We start from the raw sequence: 13,315 nt of genomic DNA on the forward strand, positions 1-13,315 counted from the left end.
TTTGTTTTGGACATTCTGTAAGCACAACTCAAGTTAAACTCACGGCACAATGTCAATGTTTACCTAAAAATGTGTATGGTGCATTTAAAATAGTCCATATGGACAAGTCAAATCTGACAAAGAATTAGATGGGATTAAATGGGCCAAATTCCCCTGAAAAAATTAAAAAGAAAGAAGCAGTGAAAAACAAAAGAAAGGAGAAGACTACTCCAAATAGGAAATGAAGTCTCCGAAGAAACTGACTCTGTGGAGGTCCCTCTGGGCCTGGAACCATTAGCTGTCTGAAAAGGAGAGCCTTGTGCTTCTGGGCTTTGACTGGACTCTAGCAGGTGAGAAGAATTGGTGTCTCTTAGGAGACCCTCCTTTCCGTTCAGCCCTTCTTGTCTTCTCTCCAACAAGGTGTGTGAAGGGTTCTTACACCATAGGGAAAATCCACACCTTAGGAGTCCAAACTTAGAGCCATGAGGAGCGTGAATATCGGACATCTTGGAAGACATTACTGTTTGAAGATTCACGAGTGATACACTTGATGGGGTGGTGAATTTTCTATTAAAACATACACCACACCACACCACACACACACACACACACACACACACACACACACACACCTGATAAAAACAAAACAAACATAAAAACCTCAAATATAGCAGAGGCAAAAACGATGTTGTTTTTGTGGTTTGAGAATGAAATGTGCCCCATAGGGCTCATGTGTTTGAACACTTGGTCCCTAGCTGGTAGCTGCTGTTTAGAGAGGTCATGGGACCTTTAGAAGATGGAGTCTCCCTGGAGGAAGTAGGTGCCTTGGAGGTTCTTGAGAGTTTAGAGCCCGACCTCACTTCCTGTTCCTTCTCTGCTACTGTTGAAATAAGCAGCGGCGGCAGGGCTGCGTCTCCAACACCCCGGCCGCTTGGCTAGCTCATGCCCAAAATAACAACACACAAACTGTATTCATTTAAGAACTGCTTGGCCCATGAACTCTAGCCCTTACAGGCTAATTCTCGCACCTGGACTAGCCCATTTCTAATCATCTGTGTAAGCACCCCAAGGTGTGCTTACCGGGAAGATTCTAGCCTCCATCCATCCTGTCTGGGAGCAGAGCAGAGTCTGACCTCACTTCCTCTTCCGCCCAGAATTCTATTCTGTTTATTCCGCCCACCTATCTTTTAACCTATCAGGGCCAGCAGTTTCTTTATTGCTCAGCCAATGAAATCAACAGATTGATATGACACTCCCACATCATGCTACCTGGAGCCTAAGAATGTGAGCTGCCACCTCACACCCCTGCCCCCATGTTTACCTCATATGATATGTGGTGTCCCCTTAGACTATGGGTAAAAATCAACTCCTCCTCCTTAACACTGATTCCTGTCAGGTCTTTTCCCACAATAGGTAAACAATCACTGTTGCCACATCTCTTGAGGTTGGTAGGAAAGGAGAACCTCCAGCCCCCCAATCTCTTTACTGATTGGCTCTTAGGGCAAGGTGAACATTGGGAGAAGGTGTCTATGCCTGGATGTCCCTGATGCCTGAGGGGAAACATGAGGAACTGGGTTGCGGGTGCGGTATGGTGTGTGTATGCGGAGGGCTCTTAGACAAGCGACAAGACACAGAGCGGTGTGGGAGGGCACAGCAATTTTCTCCTCTTGCCTGCTGAGAAGATGAGCTGTGTTTGTGACAGGATGGGCGTTATTAAGCTGATGAAGGACAATCTGGCAGAGAGTTAATTAAGGAACCAGAGAAGCAGGAGAAGCAGATGTGTCCTGCACCTAGTGTAGGAGGAGAAAGGGAAGTAGGTGTGGGAAAGGTATTTCCCCTGTGATGGGGCAAGAAATTTTCCCACAAGGAATTGGTGGCACAGTCTTTCTTTGAGGTAAAAGATTTTTAAGAACATTTTGGAAATAAGTTTGTAGTACTGTGTATATTTTTAGCAGCCATTGTGAAAATTCCTCTGGAAGAGAATGACTTTGAAGGAAGTCTTCTTTCCAACCCATGGGTGGCAGCCGAGCAGCCCATGTTGGCTAGATGAAGGTCCTCAGAGCCCAAAGTGGGGGTGACTTTGCCTAATATAGGACAAAAATTGAATGAAGGGGTAGAAGGCAGGCCCAGTGAAGCAAGCATAAACCACTGTCCTTAGCTCAAGGTGACTACTCTCGGTCACCTTTCAGAGCTCAGGTGATGTACTAGGTGCTTCTGCTTTGTTCTGACCACAGTAATTGGAAGGAACACTGGAAGGGAGGAAAGGTGGATCTCACGGAGGAAAGGGCTCACAGTTTTAGAAGATTTTAGCCCATCACAGCAGGAAAGATCCAGCAGAATGGTACAGTCCACAGCAGTGGGGCACCTGGTGGAGGCTATTCTGCCGGTCTGTGCTACAGCTCTGCCACTGTGGCTGCCCTCAGCCCTTTGCAGCAGCCTCTCCCTGTGTTTTGTAGCCTGCCTCAGAAGATTTCCTCAGTCTGTTGTGGTGCTGGAGCGGAATCCCGGGCTTGGTGTGTGGCAGGCAAGTGCTTAATCTCCAGCCCCAAAGGAATTCTTTGAAGCCATGAGCTTGGACACAGCATGATTATCCCTATCTAAAGGAGGGGTTAAATTGATTACTATCAAAGCACACGGAAAGATCAAAGATACCAAGACTGATTTTTTCTGAGGTGAAATTTACATCACTTAAAATTAACCGTTAATCACTTTAAAGTGTGCATTTAAGGCTTCAGAGTTCTGTCAATGATGGAGGAAGGTCATTGGTAATAAACAAACTACCTTGGCTTATTTTGATAGGCCATCCCTTAGGTGGGTGGAGTAGGCAGAACAGAATGCTGGGAGGAAGAGGAAGTGAGCTCAGACTGGATAGCTCTCCTCTCTGGGGCAGGCGCCTCAGACAGAGGCCATGCTCCCCTCTCCCGGGCACACGCGATGAAGCTCCGACCCAGGATGGACGTAGGCTAGAATCTTCCTGGTAAGCGCACCTTGGGGTGCTACACACATGATTAGAAATGGGCTAGTCCAGGTGCGAGAGTTAGCTGAGAAGAGGCTAGATATAATGGGCCAAGCAGTGTTTAAAAGAATACAGTGTCCATGTAATTATTTCGGGGCATAAGCTAGCAGGCGGCCGGGGTGCTGGAGACGCAGCCCTGCTGCTCCTATTTCAACATGTCAATCATCACCTTGGTTGAAGACATCGTTAACTCTGAAAAAGCACCCCATCTTCACTCCCTGTTAAATGGTTTAGGTATTTTGGTTTTTGAGACAGAATTGCACTGTGAGCCCTGGCTGACTGGGAATTTCCATGTTGACCAGGCTGGCCTTGAATAAGCGGTTGTCTTTGGCCCTCTACCTCCCCAGTGCTGAGATCACAGGCATAAGCTGCAGTCCCAGGCTGAGAAGCTATTTTTGTGTGTCCGAACAGTCTGCACAGTGCTAGCTAGGTTCTATGAGCCTTCCACACGAAATCCTGCATGCGCCCCATCTTCTGATGTAGTATGGGAATGCGTCTAAGTGGAAGCCCTGAATAAGATCCACTTCCTTCCAGCTGTGCCTCCCTGGGCACACATTTAGCTTATGTGTGCCTCTACTTCAAGGTGTCATCTTGGACTAATCATAGGATCCACTAAACAGGGACATAGAGGAGACCACCCAGGGTGACCTGATGCGGTCACTATTAGTCTACCTATTCCTTGCCTGCACTATGAAAGTTAAAACAATGAGCAAAGGGCATTTCAGTTTAAGGAGAAGGTAATTCTGTGGGAGCCAGACATGATAAGCTTTGTATGGGCAGGTCACCCAAAGGAAGTTCTTTACTTCCAACCATTATCACCTGCCAGAGTAGGACCCGGCCATCGATAAATTTAAATGAAGGTCTGAGTCTCAGTAGTTTACCCTGAGTTATACCTGGTTGCAGGAAGAACCACAGGCTGAGATTACCTGACTACCACCCAAGAACAGACCATTCAAAGGAAATGCCAAACATTCCAACTGCCATAGATAGGATTACCTGCCAGCACACCTCACCAGGACACCCCTAGACAAATGCCAGCCAATCAGGGGTCTGAACCTCAGAAACCCCTCACTCCCATCTCTACTACTATAAAACCCTATTCTAACTGAGCTTGTGGCTTTCCATTTATTCCAATACGTTGGACATGCGGAGAGAATGAGTTTGCAAACTTGCTTAAAATAGAGGTTCTTTGCTTTTACATACGGGTCTCCATCTCCTTGCTGGCTTTTGCGGGGACTTCTCGGATTTGGGCATAACGAATTCCTCTCAGGACAAGGACAGAGGGCTGCTCCACCACAGGAGAGACTGTTGCTGAAGTTAGCCAAGGCTGAGGCCCCAGAGTTAAAGGACCTGCTGCTCTTCCAGGGGATCCGAGTTCAATTCCCAGCACCAACAAGGGCTGGATTACAAAGTGGTGTGTGCATGCGTTTACACATACAAAATATTTTTAGAAGGGGAAAATAAATTCTCCAAGGCTTCAGGGAACATCCTTATTCCTAGTGCCATCAAACAGCGCCCCGATCCTGGTGGGTGGAACACTGGCCCTTTCATAGATTAGGCATTTGAGCAGTGAACCATGGTCCCGGGTCTGAGCAGTTAACTTGTGTGAACCTTCTCGACAACACGGCAGAACTTCTAACTTTAACTGCAAAATTCTGACTCAAAAGATTGATGGGTTGCACCTAAAGGACTTTGATTTAGATCGAGAGCGATTTAAATCGCTGCGAAGCTGGAACACGCAGAGGGCTGGGTGGGGTGCGAGAGGAAAGGAGGAAGAGTGGAAGGGGAGATGGGCAAGGATAGGCTGAGCTGGACATGATGGGGGTGCGACACCTGCAATCTCTGGACCCCAGAAGCTGAGGCAGAAGGATCGTGAGTTGAGACCAGCCTGAGCTAGGCAGCAGGCTCCCTTCTCAAAATACCCAAGCACTGGCGGGGAGGTAGCTACGTGGTTTACACAAGTAAAACCTAAACACTGTCTTAGGTTTGCTCTCCAGCAGCACAAGAGTAAGTTAGGATGAAGGAGAAGGAAAAGCGAGGAAACACCAAGAAACCCTTCGCTGCGCACGAGAACCCAATGCCCCAGTGATTGGGATTTTAGGTTGTAAGCGGTTCAAGTTAAAAAGAGAGCATGCGCAAGGCATTTCAGCCTCACCAAGGGAGAACTAACAGACGCGTGTGTAATTTTAGCTTTGTTTCTCTTCAGTCAGCTCCCACAAATCAAGGATCAAGCCTGGCTGCTGTGAGTCTGGCTTGCAGCCTTCCTTGTGTCCTTTTTAGGGTGAACCACCCCTGCCTGGTCCCTAGAGGCACCTGCAGAAACCACTGTAGAAACCACTGTGCGGAAGTGGGGGACGGTACCTGAGACGCATTTGTCCTTGTATCAGAACTTAAACACAGCCCCAGGCAGAGTCTGGTCTGCCTGGATGCCAAGCATGTGAGAATCCCCAGTGGGACCTGGAGGGAGGTAGAGTCCGGTCCTTTCAATGTCTTATTAGAGGGAGATGGGGGTGCAAGTCCCAGGCTTGGGGCAGGATGGAAGCAGTACTGAACCTCTGCTATTTCCAAGAAAATGTGTTCACCACCACCCCCCCAAATTGGCAAATCCCTCAGCAATGAGGTAGATAACAGAAAACATTTTAAATATTTTAGGAATGTTTCTGTGTGCTGCTGTTGAGGAGGTGAAGTGGTTCAGAGCGGGTAAGCTGAGCCGAACATCTTCAGAATGGTGTCTTTGCTTCTGAGAACTTTCTAGAAAAACTAAATGTGCTGCGAAGGATAAATTACACTTTGATGCGAATTGTCTTGTCAAAATGTCATCCCTTCTCCCCAGCCACCTACTTCCCATCTCATTAAGCCAGTTGATTGGCTATATCTAGACAATTATGATGGAGATTTACTACCTTTATGTGTGGTTGACACTGGGAGCCCAGGGTGGGGGAAGGACTGCCGCACCGCGATCCCTGGTGTCTGTTGGAGAGCCGATGATCAAGTCCTCAGCCATGGCATTAAACACAGCAATAGAACACAGAGACTCAGGAAAGCATTTCCTCTGTAGGTTATGAGCTGAGATATAAAATAAGATTTATTTGCAACAATCTGATAGAGAAAATTGAGTCCTGGGAATTGATGTCCTCCCAGGCTTTCTCATCACCCGGGCGTTACTATTGGATGTGAGTCACACAGCCAAAGAGGGAAGAGCTGGTGGAGGGAAAAGCATAAAACTGGAGCCTTGACATTTTCTCGCAGCCACTCTTAAAGATAAAGGAATTGACCAGTTTGTACATTGTGAAATATGGTCACAATTACAGTCTTTCCTGATCCAGTCTCTGCTCACAGTTGGATACCTTGGGCTTCTAAATTGATGCCATCATTCAGCCTGTTTTTCCTTTAATGCACTTCTGCAAATGTGCTACCCAATAAACAATCGCCTCCCCAAAACAGCGCGCTCCTCTTCTCAAAAGGTTTAATCTTAGGAAATAATTTCAAATAAATGAGACATAGCATCTAACATTTCACTTTTTTTTTTCTTAAATTCTGGGAGAAGTACCATTGCCAAGTGAAGGTAAGGATGCGATACATCCAAGTTAATACTTTTAAATGCAGCAGGAAACAAGAAATAAATGTTACCTTTCACCTGCTCAGTATTCATTCGGCAGTCAACACTGTTGCAGTTTTAATGTGCACCTGATGTTGGTAGACTACACTCAGAGGGAAGATACACGTGACTTTTCAATTTGCATAAAATCCAGTTAATGTTTCCAGAATAAGTCAATATCCCCTTGTTTGCAAACTGAAAGGTCCCAGACAGAACTCAGAGCAATGTACCCGTTCATAAACATGACAGAGCCTTGTCAGAACCAGGGGCCACTGCTTCCCTGTTGTGCTTACTTTTTCTCTTCCCTCCCTCTCTCCCTACCTCTTTCTTTCCTTCATTTCTTGCTTCCCTGTCTCTCTCTCCTCTTTCTATATATTTATTTTTGAGATACAACCTTGTTATATAGCCCAGGCTGGTCTTGAACTTGAAATCCCCTGGCTTTTCATCCCCCTGCCCCAGTGCCGTGGAACAAGAGCTCCCTACCATGTCCACCTTAGTTCCTTTGAATGAGCAATGGCCCTAAAGCTTCAGTACACTAGGTGCCTAAAGCCAGTTTATCTGCTTCATCTTTTATGTTCTTCCCAAGATAATCCTATACAGTATTTATATAGCATGTCTGCTTTGGTCATAGTAACTGTTTTCAAAGTTTCCACTTTTATTTGATGCTGAAATTGTGCTTGTAACCGATAACTACTTCTATAAATGTTAAAGTGACTGACTGAAAAAAAAAAAAAGAAAAGAATTCTCTGTCCCCTGTAGATGGAGGCAGGGGCTGTGATTGAATCACAACCGCCTGCCCATCTGGAGCAACTGTGACAAGTTCAGTGGATAGCCTTTCTTCTCCTCCAGAGAGTGACTTTAAGAACTTCCCAGGCTCTTCCTGCTCTCCTTTCAGTATGAACAATTTGTCTTAAACCCAGGAAAATGCACACAGTGTTTGTGCAGCTTCTTTAATAAGCCCAGCTTGTTAATTTCATCTTTTGGACAAATGACTGATTATGCGGTGAGTGAGCGTCTGTCTTTGGTCTATGAAAAATAATTGGGAGATGACTGTGATCCCATCACAGGAAGCTGAAGCAGGAGGAGCTCGTGTTCGAGACCAGCCTGAGCTACCTAGGGACATCTTATCCCTAAACCAAAAACAAGCAAAGAAAAAAAGAACAATTGAATAAGGACTTTCCAAGAAGAGCATTAGTGACTTAATTTATATCTATAACATATTTCTATGCACTTTGTTAATTCAACAATGATCACAGCTTGCGCAGACTCCTTAGTTCAATTTCCTAACTAAACGTTCATAAAAATATCTTATTGTTTCTGATCATTCATTTCTAAGTCCAAAGGATAATATACTTTTATGCGAACAGTCCTCCCTTCCTCCCTCCCTTCCTTTTTTCCTCCCTTTCTCCCTCCCTCCTTCCCTCCCTGTCTCTTACCCTCCCTCTTTCCCTCCCCTCCTTCCTCTCTTCTTGTTAGGGTTCATTTATTTGAACACAGTTAAATACCCATCAGAATTAAAACGCTTTAGGTTGAGCTCAATAGACGAGCCCTTGCTCATTATGGTGATATCCTGATTTTTAACACTAGCCCCTACCTGTGTGAGAGCGTTTGAAAATAATGAATGAAGATCCCAGTCAGACAAGGAAGCCTGGATCATCAGTTCTTTCTTTGTTGGGTCATTAAGACTGAGTCGGGAAACAGCAAAACAAAACCCTTTATTGTGAAGCAATTATCGTCTCCCAGAAACTGCGAGTTCTGTGCGTTCTTCTCCAACTGTGGCGCCTTATATAACCACAGCATGATATAATCAGTTAGGAACGCAACGTAATCAGCCAGTACATTGTCCCAGGCTAGCGGTGTTATGGAACCAGAGAGATTCGCTCCGTGCCACCAGTTTTTCTCCGTACTCATTTGTGGATGTGCGCTTATAGTTCTGTGAGTCTTCTTTCAGAGGCTGAACTCAGGGCCTCAGGGATGCTCAGTAAAGGCTCTCCTGCCAAACTACACCTCCTGTGCTACTTCTACATGGACTGGTCCACACAGATCTGTTACCACCACCACAGTGTTCAGACCAGGATCATCGATACAAAGTCCCCTGGCTCTGTCCCTTTCTAGTCAGAGAGCCTCCCCTGTTCCTGACCCCAGCTACCACTGCTCACTTCTCTGCATCCATAGTTCTCTGTTTGTTGAGGCAGGCGCTCCAGTAGCTGAGAATCGAGGTTCTGAGTCTCCTGATGAGCTGTAGAGTGCATACCGCTGTGCTCGGCTTTATTGGGCTTTCTTTTTTTTTTTTTTTTTTTTTTTCAAGACAGCATTTCTCTGTGGTTTTGGAGCCTATCCTGGAACTAGCTCTTGTAGACCAGGCTGGTCTCGAACTCACAGAGATCCGCCTGCCTCTGCCTCCCAAGTGCTGGGATTATAGGCTTACGCCACCATCGCCCGGCTTTATTGGGTTTTCTGTGCTGTATTTTCTGAGTCCATTTCCACATTTCTGAAATTTCAAGGATATTAGGTAGATGAGATCAGATAGTATATGTTGGAGTTTGAAGGTGTTCCCAAAAGTGTTTTCATATTTTTCTTTCATTGAAAGCAGATTTTTTTTTCATAAAGTATGTTCTGATTAAGTCTCCCTCCCCCAACTCCTTCCTTCTGAACCCACAGCCTTTCTTTCTCTCTTTAGGAAATAAACGGGCATATACAGAATAATAGTAAAATTAAATTAAACTAAAAGAGACAAATGGATAGGGTAAAACAAACAGAAGGAAAAGAGCCAAAGAAAAACATAAGAAACGCATCTAGATGCAGAGACACATACGTTCACAAACACAAGAATCCCATAAAAACACAAAACGAGAAGCCATATTTACACTCAAAGGAACTGTGAGGTTAAAAAAACAACAACAACAACAAAAAAGCCCTGACAAAATATTAGGAGACAAAGGACCTCCAAAGAAGCCCTTGAGTTCCTTTTGGGTTGGCCATCTACTGCTGAGTTTTTATCCCCACTGAAACTGTTGGAGAAAACTAATTTTTCATTTGCAAGTGGTTAAGAGTTGGAGATAGCTTTTGGTTAGGGGCCAGGCTTGTGTCCGCTTCCATTCTCAGCCCTAGGGAGGCAGAGGCAGGAGCAACTCTGTGAGCTGACCCCTGACTGGTGCAGGCCCTGTGTATGCTGCTATTGGAGGGAATAGGCTGCTTGTTCATCCTGGTCGCCCGGCTAGCTTAGCCTCGAAATAACCACACAGAAATTGTATTAATTAAATCATTGCTTGGCCCATTAGCTCTAGCCTCTTATTGGCTAACTCTCACAACTTGATTTAACCCATTTCTATTCATCTTTGTATATTGCCACGTGTTAGTGGTTTACTGGCAAGATTCTAACTGGTGTCTGTCTCAGATAAAGGATCCATGGCGTCTCTCTCTGACTCTGCCACCTTTCTCCCAGCATGCCATTTAATTTTCCCTGCCTACTTAAGTTCTGCCCCATCAACAGGTCCAAAGCAGTTTCTTTATTAATCAATGAAAGCAACACAAAGTCAGAAGGACCTCCTACACCATGCTGCCACAGTCTCTAAGTTCAGATGTACATCCATCCTGTGTTGAGAGAACTGTGTTGCCGTGTGGCCTCCATCCCTCTGGCTCTTACACTCTTTCCACTTCTTCTTCCTCAGGGGAATGGATGTGATGGAGGCATCCCTCTTAGGACTAAATGTTCCAGGGTCTCTCACTCTCTGCATATTGTCTGTCTGTGGGGTATTTGTTCCTATTTGCTGTAGGAAGGAGTTTTTCTTTCTTTTTTCCTTTCTTCCTTCCTTCCCTTCCTATCTTTTGTTGTTGTTGATTGTTTTTTGAGACTGGGTTTCTCTGTGTAGTTTTGGTGCCTATCCTGGAACTCACTCTGTAGACCAGGCTGGCCTTGAACTCACAGAGATCCACCTGCCTCTGCCTCCCGAGTGCTGGGATTAAATCATGTGCCACCACCGCAGGGCCTGGAGGAAGCCATTCTAATGATGTCTGAGCAATGCACAGATCTATGAGGATAGGAGAATGTCATTAGGTGTCATTTTATTGCTATGTTCCTTTAGTAGAACAATATTTGATTTCCCCCTCAGTCCCTGGCATATTTGGTCTTGGATTCTAGGCCACCCAAGTGGAATTAGAGATGGGTTCCCCTTCATGAAGTAGACCTTAAGTCCAATCAGATATTGGTTGATTAGTCCCACAAGCTTTGCATTAGTGCATCTTGCAAGCAGGACACTGTTGTAGATCACAGGGTTTGTAACTGAGTTAGTCCCTTTTTTTCCTTTCATAGCATGCAGAACACTGTAGCATGAATAATAAAAAACCAGAGATAGATATTGGGGTTCAAGCTGAAGATCAGAGACGCAAAGCAGCCAACCACTAGAGAGCTCTTACCTCTACAACATCTTCAAACTGAAAAGAAAACAAGTTCCTCTCTCATCCTGCCTTATATTCTTCCCGAGTGCTGAGATTAAAGGCGTGCGCCACCACCACCTGGCCTCTGTGGCTAACTAGTGTGGCTGCTGGGATTAAAGGTGTGTGTCACCACTGCCTCTCTGTATGGCTGACTAATGTGGCTAGTTTTGCACTCTGATCTTCAGACAAGCCTTAATTATTAAAACTCAAATAAAGTATCACTATAGTGTACCTTCTGGTACCAAGCACACCTGTAGGGGTGAAGACTCTAGGTAGGCACCAGTTCAATTTCTCTGTGTCCAATAAATTGTGTAGGTATCTTCAGCAATAGGGCCTCATCATCAATTTGTGGAGAGCAACCTATAGCCTTGGCAATAACCTTGGTTATTTGGGGGTTTCTGTGGGGCTCCTTTAGCCAACAACTCAATAAGATATAACTTATTCCTGGCACTGAGAGCTTCATTCAGTGGAGAGAGGTGTCCAGTTGGGGCTCTGTTTTCCCCATTATTTGGCAGTTCCATTTAGATCTCCTTTACACACACACACACACACACACACACACACACGCACGCACACACATACACACACACACACACGCACGAGCTAGCGCACGAAGGTCCTATTGTATTAGATTGTCATACGACTCCTCAGATGACCCTTGGTTTTATTGTCCCTCCCTGTGCTCCCTCCTTTATTCCTCTTCTCTCCCCCTCCCCATTCGATCCTCACGTTCTAGCCACCCTCTCATCAGTCCATAACTATCCATTCTATTTCCCCTTCCTAGGCAGATCCATTCATTCCCAATAGTCCCTTGGTTCAAGGATGGTGGAATCATCATGGCCCAGGAATCATGCCCACATTCCTACAGTAGGAATCGAGACATGGCATTGGTTATGGAAAGACGGAAAGTGACTTCTAAGGAACTCATAGTTGTCGGGCTTTACCACATTTCCCAGAACACCTACTGTGGTCTTACATTGGTTTGTATTGTGATATAAGGGTATCCTTCAAAGACTCACATGTTAGAGGTTTGGTCTTCAGAGTGGCATGTTCAAGTGGAAGACTCTTCACAAACTGGGGCCCAGTGAATGGTGATTTGGTCTCTGAGAAATGCTGCTCTTGGGAGGAACTGCTGGAGTTATTATGGGATCCTGGTTAGTTTCTGCAAGAGCAGTTGTTGTTATACAGAAAGAATAAGCCTTAGTCCTGAATTGTTCTGCCTTCCACTCTTACCACGTGGTCTTTCCCTTTTATTCTGTCCAACCATATAATCACTCACTGGATTGTTACCTGTATATGGGTTTTTCTTTCCTGCCCATCAGTTCCCAAATAACCGACATGGAGACTTAATATTAATTATAAACACTCATCCAGTAGCTCAGGCTTATTACTAGCTAACTCTTCCAACTTAAATTAACCCATTTATATTAATCTACTCTCTGCCATGTGATGTTACCTCTCTTTCATTTTGCACCTCCTGTTTCCTTTCACTGACAACTCCTCTGACTCCATCCTTCTTCTTCCCATGTCCTTAGTCTGGTTCTTCCACCGGAACCTTATCCTGTCCAGCTACTGGTCAGTCATCTTCTTTATTAAACCAGGCACAGAAACATATATTCACACAGGGTAAAGAAACACTCTGCAGTTACTATTTCCAACTGCTGTGAAAAAGAACCTGGCCACTCAAGGAAGGAAGGGTTTAGTTTGGGTCACAGTTTGAGTGGATACATTTCATCATGGCAGAGAAGGCATAGTCGTCAGGGCACGAAGCAGCTGGTTGTATTGCTTGTATGATCAGGAAGCAGAGAGAGTAAATGCTGGTGTTTCTGGGTCTTTCCCTTTTCTCTTCCTTCATTCAGCTCAGGACCAGAGCTGATGGGATCCTGTGACCCACATTCAGAGTGCTCTGCCCTCCCTGTTAACTCTCTGCCAATACCCTCACAGGTACACCCAGAGGTGTCTCCGGTTGATTCCAGGTCCAGTAAAGATGGCAATGAAGGATAAACATCATTTTCACCGTGTTGTGATGCAGCCAAGCAATGCGTACTAAAACAAAGCAACTGCTGGTGTCATACTCTTGACCCTCCAGTAGTAAGTTAAGTAAACCTTTTTTTAAATAAAGTATTTCATGTTAAGTGTTTGTTACAGACACAGAAAACAGAACAATACAGACCCTCATGGGTGGAAGACTGTAGAGAGAAGAGCTTAGAATTCTGGTGGGGCCAGAAACAAGTTTGTTACTATAATAAAAACCCCAATATAAATTGGCATAGGAAAGAGGCAAG

This window comes from Alexandromys fortis, unplaced genomic scaffold (genome assembly GCF_014885135.2).
Source record: "Alexandromys fortis isolate MF-2015 unplaced genomic scaffold, M_Fortis_MF-2015_v1.1 scaffold_137, whole genome shotgun sequence".
Classification (NCBI taxonomy): Eukaryota; Metazoa; Chordata; class Mammalia; order Rodentia; family Cricetidae; genus Alexandromys; species Alexandromys fortis.